Genomic DNA, 17,372 nt, shown 5'->3' on the forward strand with positions numbered 1-17,372 from the left:
GTACCTTAATATTTAGTCCTACCTGTATTAACTGAATTTACTTCCTTGACAAAGGGACTCAAGGTTATATCAGCTCCTAATTGCTGCCACTTCAAAGCAGAAGCCTATTAGTTTTCTTTATGCTAATGACATGTATCTAAATATTTTCCTTCCTGACTATCGCTGTGCTAAATCTTCTGCAGATCAAAGACCTGTGTTTCAGCGTTCATTATTTTATAAATTCACTTCTATCTGATGAAAAGGACATGCCACTTAATAAAGGTTTTCCTTAAAGGTAAACCTGAAATGGCCTATAATGCTGTCAGATGGCAGGACCTGTGGAGAGTAAATGTCCTCTCAGGTTTTTGCTTTTCGCATCTTCAGTGCTGAGGCAATCTGATATTGCCATCCTACCAGAAGGCAGTTTTGATACTGTTTGCCTTCTGTAGCTATGCAGATATCCTGAAACTGCAGTAATCATGTAAGGTAAATGCTTGGCTTCTTCCTTTATTAATATATTATATAGTGCAGTCAGTCCAGGAAGATACCATGTTCCATGGTATCGAAAGCCACAGAGAGACTGAGAAGGAGCAAGGTCACACTTCCCTTGTTTTGTTCTAAGTATAGGTGACCAAGGCTGACTCAGTCCCATGGCCAGACCTAAACCCAGATTAGAATGGGTCTAGTTAATCTGTATCACCCAAGAGTGCTTGCAGTTGCCCCCACCTCAAGCCTCTCCACCACCTTCTCTAGAAAGCGGATATCTGGGACTAGTTGGTAGTCTGTCCAAAACAATGGGTCCAGTTCTGGTGTCTTTAGGGGGGAGGGGGCATTTTGGTTTGTTTTTTCGTTCTTGTTTTTCACATGTATTTTGTGCTTTATATTGTATTTTTATGTTGTGAATGGCACCCTGAGATCTGTAGATAAAGGATAAATTTAATAAAGAAGAAGAAGAAGAAGAAGAAGAAGAAGAAGAAGAAGAAGAAGAAGAAGAAGAAGAAAGACCACTCCCTCACATAGTGAAGCATTAACCATGCTCCAAGACCCAGCCAGTCAACCCCTCTCCATAACTGCACATTACATTTTATATGAATCTCAAGGAAAGGAAGAGGAGATATGTCCTCATTAGCCTCTTCAGTGTTCAGATTCAGAAAGTTGAAATAAGAATTGTTGTGTACCGTCCATAGTTATTAATAGCCTCTCTCATAATGGTAGTGGCTCTGTATACCTGAAGGAGCATCTTCACTTCCATCATTCAGCCCGGACACTGAGGTCCAACTCCAAGGGCCTTCTGGCAGTTTCTTCACTGCAAGAAGTGAAGTTACAGGGAACCAGGCAAAGGGCCTTCTCAGCAGTGGTGCCTGCCCTGTGGAACACCCTCCCATCAGATGTCGAGGAGATAAACAACTACACTACTTTCCAAAGACATCTGAAAGCAGCCCTGGATCAGGAAGTTTTTAATGTTTGATATTTTGTTGGGTTTTTATTATGTTGGAAGTATAAGTAATATTATTATTACTTGGGATATAAGTAATATTATTATTTGATGTTGTTCTTGTTATGGTTTCTCAAAGGATCCTTGAACACCAGTGTTACCCTGCTCACAAACTGCAATACTCACAAAAATGGCGAGGGCAAAATAAACTCTCTAGCCCACAGAGTATGGAGTAGACAACACTGCCATACGTTACCATATGTTGCACATAATCACATGACTGACTCAACACAAGCACAGCATTGTGCACACTTACCAACAATATGGATGTCAGCAGTGCTTGGGCTGAACTAAGGCCTCAGAACATGTTATAAGAACAGCAACAATGCATGTGTAAATAGCACTACACCAATTGTGCAAAAGTTCCCAGTAAACATAGCATAGATATCCACAATAACTGGTTAGTGGTCTCAGAGTCCTTCTTTGTAGAAGGAAATAAGAGAATCAACAGGCAGTGGCAGATACTGATTTATATTGAGCATTATGGTGGGTTTTGTCCTAGCAATAAAGCTGAAATATCTGACCTCTGAACTCAGCTAGGATATCGGAGACACTTGAGGATACTGAAATAATAAGTGAGGTAAAAATAACAGTTGTTTGTTTTCCTCTCCAACAATACTGCTGCTGTTACACTCACAAAATGAGAGATGAGAATGGCATCGACAGGTCAAGGCAAAAAACAGGTCAAGACCTTTATTCTTCTGGAACAGCTTTTGAAACCACAATTCATAGGAAGAGTTGAGCAATAGCTGCCGATCAGCTGCTGGGTCACGTTCGACATCTTGTTGTTAATATATAAACTACTGAACAGCTCAGGAATAGGTTACCTGAAAGACCTTCCCCTGCATAGACCTGTAAGATCACTTAGATCATATGGGAAAATACTGCTTGTGACTCTACACCCTGTTGTTATTGTTGTTGTTGTTTAGTCGTTTAGCTGTGTCCGACTCTTTGTGACCCCCTGGACCAGAGCATGCCAGGCACTTCTGTCTTCCACTGCCTCCTGCAGTTTGGTCAAACTCATGCTGGTAGCTTCGAGAACACCGTCCAACCATCTCGTCCTCTGTTGTCCCCTTCTCCTTGTGCCCGCCATCTTTCCCAACATCAGGGTCTTTTCCAGGGAGTCTTCTCTTCTCATGAGGTGGCCAAGGTATTGGAGCCTCAGCTTCAGGATCTGTCCTTCCAGTGAGCACTCAGGGCTGATTTCCTTCAGAATGGATAGGCTTGATCTTCTTGCAGTCCATGGGACTCTCAAGAGTCTCCTCCAGCACCATACAGTAATTCAAAAGCATCAATTCTTCGGCGATCAGCCTTCTTTATGGTCCAGCTCTCACTTCCATACATCACTACTGGGAAAACCATAGCTTTACAGAATACCATATGGCAGTGACCTAAAAGGCATTTTCTGTGGCAGCCAGCCCCTCCCATCCCGCCCAGCCCCCCCCCTCCCCCGGCTTTCCTTGATCCATAAGACTGGACCCTGTTTTCTGTCTTTGAATCTTCTGAAGTTCTGTTTTATTCACTTTAATCTATTTTTATATTGCTGTTTTACTAGTTTGAGGTTCTGTTTTTTTTTTAACATTTTAATGATGCATTGCTTTTTAGCCAGTGCATCACTTAGAGATTTTCAAAATATTAAGAGTTTTGTAAATTAAATAAAGCAGATTTCCTAGATGAAATATTGTCTGTGTTTAAGCCTGAAAGTCTTCAAGGCGTTTTGTAGTGCCATCAGCTCCTTCTCCCACTGACCTGCAACCAACTCATTATTCCAGCTCTTTTGAGGTAGCTGTGCAGAAAGCTTCCTTCTGTTTTTCATTTGTTTGTCTTTTCCTCTCCCTTCTTCTACTGAAAAGCTCAGCCGGCATCCCTCCTCCTATCTATCCCTTTATCTTGTTTCTGTAATTTCAAGTTGTACTCTAAATTACCCGTTTTTTAATCTAAGAGAGTGCCTCCCTCCTGAGATGGGGACTTGTCGATGAGAGATCTCTTTTATCTGTCCCGAGTTTGCTTTGTGTGCTGCTGCCTATTAGGAGCCGATGAAAACAGAAAGTTATCAAAGGGAAACATGCTGCTTTGTCTGACACAGATCTAAGATACCGACACAGCTGAGCCATGCTGACACCCAGGGCTTCCTGCCTCCCTTTCTTCATGCTAGTCTTCACCTTGGCAGGCTGCCCCAGATGACTTCATACAGACAGGAAGGGAAGCTGCTTACAGATCCCGGTCTTTTTAGAAGCCAGGGCGCCGGGGCCAGTTGCTTGAATCATTCTTCTTCCCTTGATCTGCTTTGGTTTTAGCCTCACTCACCAAAGAACATTAGGTGAAGGCAGTTGGCACGTGCTGTCCATTGCAGCATTTCACCAGTTCTTCTCCGGTGAATGACAGCTCTGGAATCTAAACTACTTTCTCCCCAGAAAAGGGACATCAATCATGTGTGTAAGCTTTCTGGCATTCCATGTTCTTTGTGTATATCACTCAGATTAAAATACGAGGGAGCTGCAGGCTTTTCAACTCAGACACAGATCTTGTTTTATTTTTTAACCCCAGCTATATCGCTTCGCCTCTCACTAGCAAAAGCTCTGAATTTTTATTTCTTTTATTTCTCCTCTGCCAGAAGAAGAAGCCTCAGAGCCAGGGGAGTGGTGGTGGGATGATGACGAGTGGTCAGAGGGAGAAGAGGGAACAGACTGGAAGGAGGAAAAACAGAAGTAAGGAACAGGATGTCAACCATTCCTCAGCATCCTGTGAGCCTATGACACCTTGTAGCAAGGTTTCTCTGCTCTCAAGCATTACAGTGGTACCTCTGGATGCGAACGGGATCCATTCCGGAGCCCCGTTCGCGTCCTGAAGGGAACGCAACCTGCATCTGCGCATGCGTGGGTCGCAATTCGCCGCTTCTGTGCATGCGCATGACATCATTTTGAGCGTTTGCGCATGTGCGAGAGGCGAAACCCAGAAGTAATGCGTTCTGTTACTTCTGGGTCGCCGCAGAGCGCAACCCAAAAACGCTCAACCTGAAGCAACTTACAGGGTTGCTTTCAGATGTCTTCTAAAAGTCAGATACAGTCATACCTCAGATTACAGACGCTTCAGGTTGCTTTTTTCGGGGGGGGGGGGGTTACGGACACACCGAAACCTGGAAGTACCGGAACGGGTTACTTCTGGGTTTTGGCAATCGCACATGCACGGAAGTGCTAAATCGCACTTTGCCAATGCACAGAAGCACCGAATCACAACCCACATGTGCGCAGACGGGGCACTGTGGGTTTGCGAACGTGCCTCCCGCACGGATCACGTTCACAACCTGAGCGTCCACTGCAGTTGTTTATTTCCTTGACATCTGATGGGAGGGCGTTCCACAGGGCAGGCGCCACTACCGAGAAGGCCCTTTGCCTGGTTCCTGTAACCTCACTTCTCGCTGTAAAGGAACCTCCAGAAGGCCCTTGGAGCTGGACCTCAGTGTCTGGGCTGAACGATGGGGGTGGAGATGCTCCTTCAGGTATTCTTGTCACACCACAAGCCTGCAGTTGTGGCTAATGCACTGATAATGCTCAAAGCATATTAGGTGATACCCAATGTTAGTCATATTCAGAGTAGAGCCATGGACTTTAGTGCATTGATTTTTATGAGTCTACTCTGACTAGAACTTAAATATTACCCATTGCTTTTCTTTCGTGACCTGAAAAACTCTGTTGGAATATGGAAATACCAAGATGGCGTTTAGAAAGCATAGAGAATCATCATTCCACAAGCACATACATTCCTTAACCTGAGAAACTATGAGGAACAATCACAACAATGAACCAGCAGTTGATCCTTCATATATATACCCCACAATTCAGTCTTTCTTTGAGTACTTAGGAACCCACTGAGAGAATTGGAGAACACAGACAGCTCTGATCACTAGAGCTTTATTTTAATCTGTAGTATTACCATTAATTAGCTAATCATGCTGATTAATCAATTAATATTTTCAGCTTACTACACCAGATAATTAATTGTCAGCATCATTTGATTTGCAGCGCTCACTCTTCAGCCAGCAGATAAGATGAATGAATACATTTCCCAGTCTAGTTAAATCAAGCATATTTCACTGTGCTCCTCTGCATGATCAATCAGCAGAATAGCTGATTTTCTTCTTAACTGCAGTTGTGTGGAAATATCCTTGACTTGTCATACTCATTCCACTAATGAATGAAACCTGTGGCGGGGGGGGGGAGCAATCCGTTTATTGCTTCGCTTGTCTTGTGTGTCCAAATGCTTTCTTGCATTTTTAACGAGGTGAAGAGGTGGGGAAGGTAAAACAGAGGTTCTCGTGAGATGTGAAACACACTGGCCAGATAAACCCTGCCAAAATGAATCAGAGGCATCTCAGCAAAGCCTTTGAGGATGCCTCTTATTCTTGTTCTGCAGGTATAATGGAGTTTGGACATCAGACAATGCCGAGAGGGTCTTGCACTGCGCTCCTCCATCCCGTCCATCACCACAGAACCTCAAACAACATTCTATCTTAATTCCAAAACCCGCTCGAGAGAGAAGAACTACAGAGGAAGAAGTGTGGGCAAGAGGTGGGGGGAATGCTTTTTCAATCAATATTTTCCTTTCACAGATGCCCAGAGTAGAAGTGCCTCATTATCATAGGGATGGATTCTCCACTGCTGTAGCAAAACAGAGTCTTTCGAAGCACAGCCACCTGCCCTCTTCCTTTCTACTTCCCACCCTGCCTCCTTGCTGCTTCTCTTTCCACCACAGCCTGCAGTCAAGAGGAACAGCAGAGGCTCAGTCTGTGGCACTGCCATCTCTCTGGAGACCAGAGGCAGAGGATTTACACACAGAGAAGCCAATTACCAGCCGCCATTCAAGCCTCCACTGCTGTAAAACCAGGAAAGTCGTTATTGCCTTTTTCCCAAAGGACCGAGGCCATGACCTTTCTGTGTAAAAACTTCCAGGAGCAGGAGCAGCTGTCGAGTGCCAGTGACTGGCTGGCTGTAAGCAGATTGAAGCTCTGCCATTTACAGTGGTGCCTCGCAAGACGAAATTAATTGGTTCCGCAAGTTTTTTCTTCTTGCGAGTTTTTCGTCTTGCGAAGCACGGTTTCCCATAGGAATGCATTGAAAATCAATTAATGCGTTCCTAGGGAAACCGCTTGCCAGGCTGGCGGCGGAGAAGGGCTTTTCTCCCCACCGCAAGCCTTCAGGACAGGTACGGGAACAGAGGGGAAGGCGCGCAGCGCTTTCCCTCTGTTCCCGGGGCTTGCGTGGGAGGAGGGTTTTTCCTCCCCACCGCCAACATTCAGAACAGCATTCTGAATGTTGGCGGTGGGAAGGAAAACCCTCCTCCCACCCCAAGTCTTCAGGAAAGCCATCCGATGCCGGGCGGCGGGAGAAGGTGTCCCCGCCCCCCGCCCGGCATCGGAGCTTCGTTCCGATGCCAGGCGGCGGGAGGAGGCATTTCCCCCCCCCGCCCGGCATCGGAGCTTCGTTCCGATGCCGGGCGGCGGGAGGAGGCGTTCCCCCCCCCGCCCGGCATCGGAGCTTCGTTCCAATGCCAGGCGGCGGGAGGAGGCATTCCCCCCCCCCCCCGCCCGGCATCGGAGCTTCGTTCCGATGCCGGGCGGGGGGGGGAGGAGGCGTTCCCCCCCCGCCCGGCATCGGAGCTTCGTTCCGATGCCGGGCGGGGGGGAGGAGGAGGCGTTCCCCCCCCGCCCGGCATCGGAGCTTCGTTCCGATGCCGGGCGGCGGGAGGAGGCATTTCCCCCCCCCCGCCCGGCATCGGAGCTTCGTTCCGATGCCGGGCGGCGGGAGGAGGCATTTCCCCCCCCCCCGCCCGGCATCGGAGCTTCGTTCCGATGCCGGGCGGGGGGAGGAGGCGTTCCCCCCCCCCCGCCCGGCATCGGAGCTTCGTTCCGATGCCGGGCGGGGGGAGGAGGCGTCCCCCCCCCCGCCCGGCATCGGAGCTTCGTTCCGATGCCGGGCGGGGGAGGAGGTCCGAGGACAGTGGGGAAGACGCGCTGCGCTTCCCCGCTGTCCCGGAGATTTCCCTATGGGCTGTCGTCTTGCGAAGCAAGCCCATAGGGAAATTCGTTTTGCGAAGCGCCTCCAAAACGGAAAACCCTTTCGTCTAGCGGGTTTTTCGTCTTGCGAGGCGTTCGTCTTGCGGGGCACCACTGTATATGGGGCTCCAAATGAAGACTCCTCAGTTTCCATGAAATTCCGATCAAAACCCCTGTACTTCTGTAGACGAAAAGGAGTGGACGTTCAGCCTCCATAGCTACCAAAAAATTGGGGGGGGGGCATGTGGTCATTCTGCATATTACTATTTTTCTGTTTGTTAAATGTGAATCCAGCCTGTGCATCAAGTACGACTCAAAGCAGTAGTAGATACTTCTGAAAACCAGCTCCTGGAAACCACAGGAAGGGGGAGTGTCCCTGTGCTCAGGTCCTGTTGGGGCAGATTCCCATTCCCACAGACCTCTGGGTGGCCACTGTGAGAACAGGCGAAGTCCCGGCAGACTGGAGGAGGGCAAATGTTGTCCCTATTTTCAAAAAGGGGAAAAGAGAGGACCCAAATACCGTATTTTTTGCTCTATAAGACTCACTTTTTCCCTCCTAAAAAGTAAGGGGAAATGTGTGTGCGTCTTATGGAGCGAATGCAGGCTGCGCAGCTATCCCAGAAGCCAGAACAGCAAGAGGGATTGCTGCTTTCACTGCGCAGCGATCCCTCTTGCTGTTCTGGCTTCTGAGATTCAGAATTTTTTTTTCTTGTTTTCCTCCTCCAAAAACTAGGTGCGTCTTGTGGTCTGGTGCGTCTTATAGAGCGAAAAATACGGTAATTACCGCCCAGTCAGTCTGACATCAATACCAGGGAAGATTCTGGAGCAGATCATTAAGCAAACAGTCTGTGAGCACCTAGAAAGGAATGTTGTGATCACCAATAGTCAGCATGGATTTCTGAAAAATAAGTCATGTCAGACTAACCTGATCTCGTTTTTTGACAGAATTACAAGCCTGGTAGATTAAGGGAACGCAGTGGATGTAGCCTACCTTGATTTCAGCAAGGCATTTGACAAGGTGCCTCATGATATTCTTGTAAAGAAGCTGGTAAAATGTGGTCTTGACTATGCTACCACTCAGTGGATTTGTAACTGGCTGACTGACCGAACCCAAACGGTGCTCATCAATGGTTCCTCTTCATCCTGGAGAAGAGTGACTAGTGGGGTGCCACAGGGTTCTGTCTTGGGCCCGGTCTTAGCAACATCTTTATCAACGACTTGGATGATGGACTCAAGGGCATCCTGATCAAATTTGCAGATGACACCAAATTGGGAGGGGTGGCTAACACCCCAGAGGACAGGATCACACTTCAAAACGACCTTGACAGATTAGAGAACTGGGCAAAAACAAACAAGATGAATTTTAACAGGGAGAAATGTAAAGTATTGCACTTGGGCAAAAAAAATGAGAGGCACAAATACAAGATGGGTGACACCTGGCTTGAGAGCAGTACATGTGAAAAGGATCTAGGAGTCTTGGTTGACCACAAACTTGACATGAGTCAACAGTGTGACGCGGCAGCTAAAAAAGCCAATGCAGTTCTGGGCTGCATCAATAGGAGTATAGCATCTAGATCAAGGGAAGTAATAGTGCCACTGTATTCTGCTCTGGTCAGACCTCACCCGGAGTACTGTGTCCAGTTCTGGGCACCACAGTTCAAGAAGGACACTGACAAACTGGAACGTGTCCAGAGGAGGGCAACCAAAATGGTCAAAGGCCTGGAAACGATGCCTTATGAGGAACGGCTAAGGGAGCTGGGCATGTTTAGCCTGGAGAAGAGGAGGTTAAGGAGTGATATGATAGCCATGTTCAAATATACCAAAAGGATGTCACATAGAGGAGGGAGAAAGGTTGTTTTCTGCTGCTCCAGAGAAGCGGACACGGAGCAATGGATCCAAACTACAAGAAAGAAGATTCCACCTAAACATTAGGAAGAACTTCCTGACAGTAAGAGCTGTTCGACAGTGGAATTTGCTGCCAAGGAGTGTGGTGGAGTCTCCTTCTTTGGAGGTCTTTAAGCAGAGGCTTGACAACCATATGTCAGGAGTGCTCTGATGGTGTTTCCTGCTTGGCAGGGGGTTGGACTCGATGGCCCTTGTGGTCTCTTCCAACTCTATGATTCTGTGATTCTATTCTATGAGAATAGAAGGCTGCACGAGATGAACAATTGGCTGGATCCAGTAGGCTCTTCGTACGGCAGCTAGTTCCTCTCCATAGCTCCTATTCCCTAAACATCTGCCCCAACATACCTATCCACCCACCCCCACAAATATTCATGAAACCCATTCATCCAGCCTGGGCAACTTTGGACCACTCATTATCCCTCCATGTAATCTTATCTCATGGGGTTACTGTGAAGATAAAAGGGCGGGGGGGTATGTGGAAAGATGAAGCTGCTTAGAGGAAAAGTGAGATATAGAAATGCAACTACAGTGGAACCTTGGTTCTCAAACAGCTTAGTTGACCAACAAATTGGCTCTCGAACACAAAAACCTGGAAGTAAGTGTTCCGGTTTTTGAACGTTTTTTTGGAAGCCAAACGTCCGACGCGGCTTCCTCATGAGTGCAGGAAGCTCTTGCAACCAATCAAAAGATGCGCCTTGGTTTTTGAACAGTTTCAGGAGTTGAACGGACTCCCAGAATGGATTAAGTTTGAGAACCAAGGTTCCACTGTATTTAATCATAGTGTTTAGCCAGTCTGTGATGGAAACAAAACCAGTTATGCAACCAACATTAAAGAAGTACACCACATAAGGAAATTAATGTGCATCTCATTTGTGTTATATTTTCCGCTCAAAGAACTTGAGTTATATGTTTATGTCATTCTGGCCTTTATTAGTTCCGTATTATAGACTCCTCTTATCATGAGTCACAAGGTTCTAGCAAACAACCTCCCAGATTACACACTACACTCTACACTGGAGACTAAGAAAGATGAAGTTCAAGAGCTAAAAGCCTGCACTTAGTGCCAAGGGCCTCTCATACTCTCCCCATCTCTTCTAAAAACCTGTGTGATTAGGGAGTGAAGCACTTCATAAGGAAGGCGAGGAGATGACAGTAATTTCAGCTTCCTTCTTACAAGCTCACCAAGAGCCAATTAATTGCACAGATGAATCTATTTCCACTGGAGAGGTTGTCATCTCAGGGGTTATGTCAGCCATAGATGTGATCTGTGACCAGCAGTTAATATTGGCCGTAATGAGAGGCCAACTTCTTCTTTGAATCTAAGCATCTGTGTCCTCATAAGAAGAGCCCTGTAGATTTGGAAGGGATCCCAAGGGTCATCTAGTCCAACCCCCTACAATGCAGGAATCTCAGTTTAAGTATCCATGGCAGACGGCCATCCAACCTCTGCTTAAAAACCTCCTTGGAAGGAGAGTCCACAACTTCCCGAAGGAGATTGTTCCACCATCAAACAGCTTTTAATGTCAGAAAGTCCCCCCCCCCCCATGTTTAGTCGGAATCTCCTTTCTTGTAACTTGAAGTCACTGGTTCGAGTCCTACCCTCTGGAGGAGAAAACAAGCTGTCTTCCATTGACAGCCCTTTAGATATCTGACTCCTCCTGTTCTCAGTGTCAGAGCCAGTGTGGTGTAGTGGTTAAGAGCGGTAGTCTTGCAATCTGGGGAACCGGGTTCGCGTCTCCGCTCCTCCACATGCAGCTGCTGGGTGACCTTGGGCCAGTCACACTTCTCTGAAGTCTCTCAGCCCCACTCACCTCACAGAGTGTTTGTTGTGGGGGAGGAAGGGAAAAGAGAATGTTAGCCGCTTTGAGACTCCTGAAGGGGAGTGAAAGGCGGGATATCAAATCCAAACTCTTCTTCTTCTTCTTCTTCTCACAGTGACCAAACAGATGTCTATGGGGTAAACCACATGCAGGTTCTGAGCACTCTCCCCAATCGTGCTTCCCAACAACTGGCCTTCAGAGGTCTACTACCTCTGATCTTGGAGGTGATACACAGCTATCATGATTAGAATCCATTGATTGCCTTATCCTCTATTAATTTGTCTAATATCCTTTTAAAACCATCCAAATTGGTGGACATCACATGGAGGCGGGGGCTTGATTTGGTTGTATTTCATGCAGTAGGGCATGAAATCTGTATTGCACTTTACCATGCATGCGAAAACAATACCAATTCCAGAACACCCACTCACACCCCTGCAACATTCAAGAGGTTTTTTCCTGGAACTTCCATGTGATATGAATAACTGAGGCTTGTATCTTATAAGAGCATTTTTAGTCCTTGTCTGAGGTGAGAGGTGGAGCCTCTCATTTACTGACTGATCCTCCTGGGTGTTACGAATACTATATTTTATGTTACAGTATTTTAAAAGTTCTTTTGTTAGTCGTGCTGTTTGGGCCTAAACATAGTTGTTCAGAAGTTTCACTGCAGTCTTAATTGGGACAGTTGCGCTGTGGTCTAAACCACTGAGCCTCTTGAGCTTGCCGATCAGAGGGTCGGCGGTTCGAATCCCTGCGACGGGGTGAGCTCCCGTTGCTCGGTCCCAGCTCCTGCCAACCTAGCAGTTCGAAAGCATGTCAAAGTTCAAGTAGATAAATAGGTACCATTCCGGTGGGAAGGTAAACACCGTTTCCGTGCACTGCTCTGGTTCGCCAGAAGCAACTTAGTCATGCTTGCCACATGACCCGGAAGCTGTCTGCGGACAAACGCCAGTTCCCTCAGCCAGTAAAGTGAGATGAGCACCATAACCCCCGAGTCATCCACGACTGGACTTAACGGTCAGGGGTCCCTTTACCTTTACAATGCAACAAAAGTGATGCTTATGGTTTCTGTTCTATACACACCATTAAACTCAGTGGGACTGACTTCTGAGGAGTCACAAACATGGTTGTGCTGTTAGTTCCAAGATGCAGAATTAGGCTCAAGTCCGAGGCATACTTAGGCACATGGCTGAAACACATGGCAGCACATTGTTAAACTATGGAACTCACTGCCACAGGAAGCTGTGATGGCCACCAACTTGGATGGCTTTAAAAGAATGCTATGCAAACTTTAAGGTAATTCCTTTTAAAATCCATAGGACCTCTGTGTAAATACACTTATTAAGGGCTATTAAATTCTATTTAATTGCTTTCAGTAGCACTTAGTCACAGCTAAGGAAGACGGAAGGTTGAACAACATGTCCACTGAGATCACTTCCAGCCCTGTGATTCCACATGGTTTTAAACTGAGTGAGATCTAGACTGTGGCTGTTCTTCATGTTTACACTTTCAGGGCCTCACCTGAGCTGGCAAAGAGACCCCTGGGAAAACAGCTGCGAAAAAAATATATTCAGCTCCATCTCCCCATGTCTTTTCCCTGATCTCCCTGCCAGATCCTGGGCCAAGGAAGAGAGCTGAGTGAGCCCTAAACACTAATCTAAGCAGACATCTGTCACATACTGTGGACTGTAATAGGGGATCAGTGTGTAAAAAGGATGCCCATTGCCCTGTACTCCATGGGACGCTCCTGCCAAAAGGAATCAGGCCAGGAAGATGCTGGAAGCATAATTCATTTTTGTTTATTTGCTGCACGTCAAATATAATAAAAAGAAGAAAAACTGCAGCTGAGAAAAACAAGAGAATCTTAATGCAAAAACCCTCTGAATAGCAGCTTCTCTAAAAGACACAATGACTTCCTGACTGCATTCATCGTCCCTCCATTAACTTTCTAAACAGCCTGGAGCTTTTACCTCTCCTGCATAAATAACAGAACAGTGACCTAGAATCCTAATGGGAAGAAGTTTGGATAATGTGACACTTTCAGCCTGTTTTAGACTCTCTCAAGGACCATTTCCCATTCACCCCATTATCATACAACCTTCCTTGGATCTCAACACACTATTCCTCTGTCTTCCTCCTTTATTGAATGTGTGACCTCTTTCAGACAAAAGGAAGTACTTCTTCACTCAGTGCATAGTTAAACTGTGGATGGCATTCGCTCCCATAAGGTGTAGCGATGGCCACCATCTTGCCTCCAGAAATCCAATGTCCTGTGTCTTGAGAGTGAACAGCAGAGCCAGAAAGATAAAGAGCCCATCACCAAAAAGTTATGTGTTCCAGGTGTCCTCTGTGCCCACATCTCTGCAGTTCAAACACTGCCCAAAATCTAGTTCTCAATTTGGCATTTGGGCTGTTTGTTCCCATCACCTTTCATTCAGTCTCACTCTCCTGACTGCTTGCAGTTGGGTGGTTCGTGGTCTAACTATGTGCTCCTTACTCCTTTTCCCTGCTGCTCTTTTCACCTCCCCAGGCCAAAGAGGGGCAGCAGCTATGCCTCAGGGGATTGCAGGTCTTTTAACTGGCCAGAGGCAGAGAATGACGCCTTGGGTACAGAAGCAGTTCCTTTTGTCTGTCCTTAATCTGCTGCCAATCAGGGTTCCTGGATGACTCCTAGGGCCTAGTTGTAGTGGAGGGATGGAGAGACTGCGGCTGTCCAGATTTGTTTTGTTTTTAGCACAGCAGGGATGAAGAACCCACCCTACAGTTCATGTTGGACTGCAATTCCCATCATCCCTGACCATTGGAGCCCAACACCATCTGAAGGGCAGTCGGCTGTACAGTACTGAAAACAAAGCAAATTCCATATGCATCTCACCCTTAAAGTGCTGCATTTGTTTATGTTTGGGTGGGGAAGGGCCCCTTTATATCCTGAGGGAATGCAGGGGCTATGAATTGGATTAGGAGGCTCTTATCTCTCTCTCTTCCACACCTAGCCTGCCTGTTTTAAGTAGCATGACAAATGGGGATGAATGTGAATTAGGTAAGCTTCTGGGCTGCTAAATCAGAATCAAGCAGGCAAGCTCCTGGGTGTGGGTGGTTTGTATTGTTTTTTTTTTAAAAAAAACTCTTCCCTCTTCGCTCTACACCTCTCTTCCCCCCTCCCCAAACTCCTGCATTTTAATCTCTTTTTACTGTTTTCATTTCCTCCTTTGCTGGGGCTTGTGTTTTTAAGTACCATCCTGTGAGGGATTTCGCAGGTGACACTCGAACTAAATCTTATTCCATCCCTATGAAGGGAGAGATTTATTGGGCCAAGTCTGACAGCAATGTGAGGAGCAGCTGGGGCTGTTTAAAATTCATCTCTTCCACCGTCAGCTCAATGAGAGTTCAGTGTGATGGGGATAAATTGTATGTTGTGTTTTCCCCCCCCAATTAGACTCCACTCAGCCACAAACTACCTCAATAAATAAAAAACACCCACAACTGAACGTTTAACGCCGGGGAACCATCTCTGTCCACGTCCTCCTGGATGGGCTGTGGCAATAAAATACCACCTCATTACAGTGAAACTGGGAAGGCAACAAATGGCAGTGAGGAGAGGCAAGGCTGGCTTGTCAGGAAACATCCAGGTGACGTCTAATTTAAGGGATTAGATGGGCTATTGGCGCTTAATCCTCACGCAGTGCTTGCCCCATGCTTCTATCCCACTTGTCCACGAGATGGCTGGCGCCACAACATGTGCGCTCAATTTTGGATCTGAGATCAGATTGTGTAATATCTGCACTATTAATTTAAACCCATGTCAAGCTTGGAAAAATAAGAAGGTGCCTTACGCTGAATCAGGCCCATCTAGATCGGTATTGTCTATACCAGCCTTTCTCAACCTTGGTTCCCCAGATGTTGTTGGACCACAACTCCCAGCATCCCTGACCACTGGTCCTGCTAGCTAGGGATGATGGGAGTTGTAGTCCAACATCATCTGGGGAACCAAGGTTGACTGACTGACTGCAGCTCTCTGAGATTTCAAGCTGGGAGTCTCTCCCAGTATTGCTTGGAGATACCATGGATCTAGCTATCAACACAAGTCAGGTATCTGGAAACATAACAAATTTAAATCAATGAGCCTGCAGAATTAATCCTCCAGTTTTCAAATAATGCCTACAGGAGGGGAGCATGTTGTTAAGTTTGTTCCAAGCCTTAAATAAAAGGTGCATTTGCTACCTACAAAACCAGTGCTGGATTTATGTATAAGCTAAACAAGCTATAGCTTAGGGCCCCATTCTCTTGGCCCCCTCCAAAAAAAAAAAATTAAAGGAAAAAAACTGGATGTACATTTCCAAAATATAAGATTAAAAAACAAATAAAATAAAACCTACATAGTTTTGTGTTGTGTTGGCTCTTATGATGTAAGTAATGGCCCCCGCCTGCTCCCTAAAATATCACTGGCTTGCTCATTTCTATACACAGGGTGCCTACATTCTGCATGGACTGTTGCATGGCAACATGTGCAAATGGCTTTAAATACCTATTAGGTCCATAAATTACCATATAGCATATATTCAACACAAAAAACAGCGACCATTTGTTGTTGACAAAGGACAGCTGGACATAAAGGGCCCCATTACCTTCAGTAGCTTACGGTCTCATCAAACCTAAATCCTGTGTCGGAGCCAGCCGTTACAAGTGGCGGAGTTTAGCATAAAATAAAGACACAGAGAGCCAGCAATATTTTCATGATGGTAGGAGCAGCTCCTTTCGAACTTCCCTCTCCTCCGGTAACTTTTTTTATTATCCTTTGTCTCTCTCCAGCCGCATGGCTGTTTGCCAGTGTCTCACACTACCTCATCCGGTCAAGGCTTTAACCCACCCACAAACCATATAAGGTCAACACATTCCAATACATTGTAAAGCTCAGAGTGCTGGTCAGCCGAGGTCAGGGGGCACCCTGCAATATTACAAGCCTTCGCCGTGGCTTTATGACTCCCACATGCCCTCTTTCTTTATTTTATTAATCAGAGTCATATAAGTCAGTACCAATACGGTTATATCGAGCGCGATAAGCGACTCTTGTGACACCAGAAGCGGGCCACGGACTGGAGAACCATGCAGTACATATAGAGATTAAAGAAGGAATACATTGGATACAGCAACACAAAATAATGTAAATACTACTGTAATGATCACTAAAATCAATAAATGTCGAAGCCAACTTCCATCCGGAAGCCAAGAATATAAGAATTCTGATTCCAAGCTGCATGGTAGGCTTCCTGTAAGAGAACAAGAGCTATTAAAAGTGAAATTCAATGTATATTTGCAGTTTGGATATATGCCCCATGATTCTTTCCCCTCCTTAATTTGAAAATAATTGGGGGGAGGCTCATGGAGGGTCAATTGTACTGGAGGCCAAAAAGTTTGCTTAGGGGATATAATATTAGTAAATTGAAAAGATCCATTGACAGCCACACCATGAAGCATTATGCCTGAATGACTGGCATACACACCCAACATTTAGAAGCATGCAATAAACTGGCAAACATAATCATATCTTGTACAAAAATATCATCCCTCCATATCTTATGATAATTTTCTCCCCTAAAAGTCTTATTCAACAACGCTGTTCTTCTAGTTCGAAAGTGGCTGAGCCATGGATACTGCCAGCCAGAGTAGGATTCTGACGACAGCTGCTTGCCAGCCGATGAGGTGAAATATGGTGGTTTCAACTGGACTGGGTCGTCTGCTGGATCCTTGTATAACGGTGCAGCAAAGGATGGCAAGGCAAATGGTTAGGAAGGCAAACACTGCCAGATGCAGCTCGTGTGCAGCACCTCTAGGTGGCGCATGCGGAAAGGTTTCAATGCTTCACCCACAAAATGTTGACAAAGTGTAGGGGAGTTCCGCATGCCTTGAGGCAGGACAACCCACTGATATCGCTGGGTGGGCTGCGAATTGTTATATGCTGGCAATGTAAAAGCAAACCGTTCCCTGTCTGCTGGAGCCAGTGGGATGAAGATGGTTCAATGTGGCCAAAAGTCAATTGTTCAGAAATAAGCTGTTCAGAGATAGCTGGTGCCGCTGCTGCGGATTTTTCTTTTGGTAGAGGCCACTGTTCTACCCCCACTGG

At 46.3% G+C, this 17,372-nt stretch overlaps 1 long non-coding RNA gene across 1 annotated transcript in view; it reads right to left on the reverse strand.

Moving 5' to 3' along the window:
- The window catches only part of LOC308462543, a 301,862-nt gene that overhangs the window by 252,251 nt on the left and 32,239 nt on the right, over positions 1 to 17,372 (reverse strand). The gene's annotated exons all lie outside the window — the stretch shown is intronic.

This window comes from Podarcis pityusensis (assembly GCF_964106645.2).
Source record: "Podarcis pityusensis genome assembly, chromosome: 1".
In the NCBI taxonomy this organism is placed as follows: Eukaryota; Metazoa; Chordata; class Lepidosauria; order Squamata; family Lacertidae; genus Podarcis; species Podarcis pityusensis.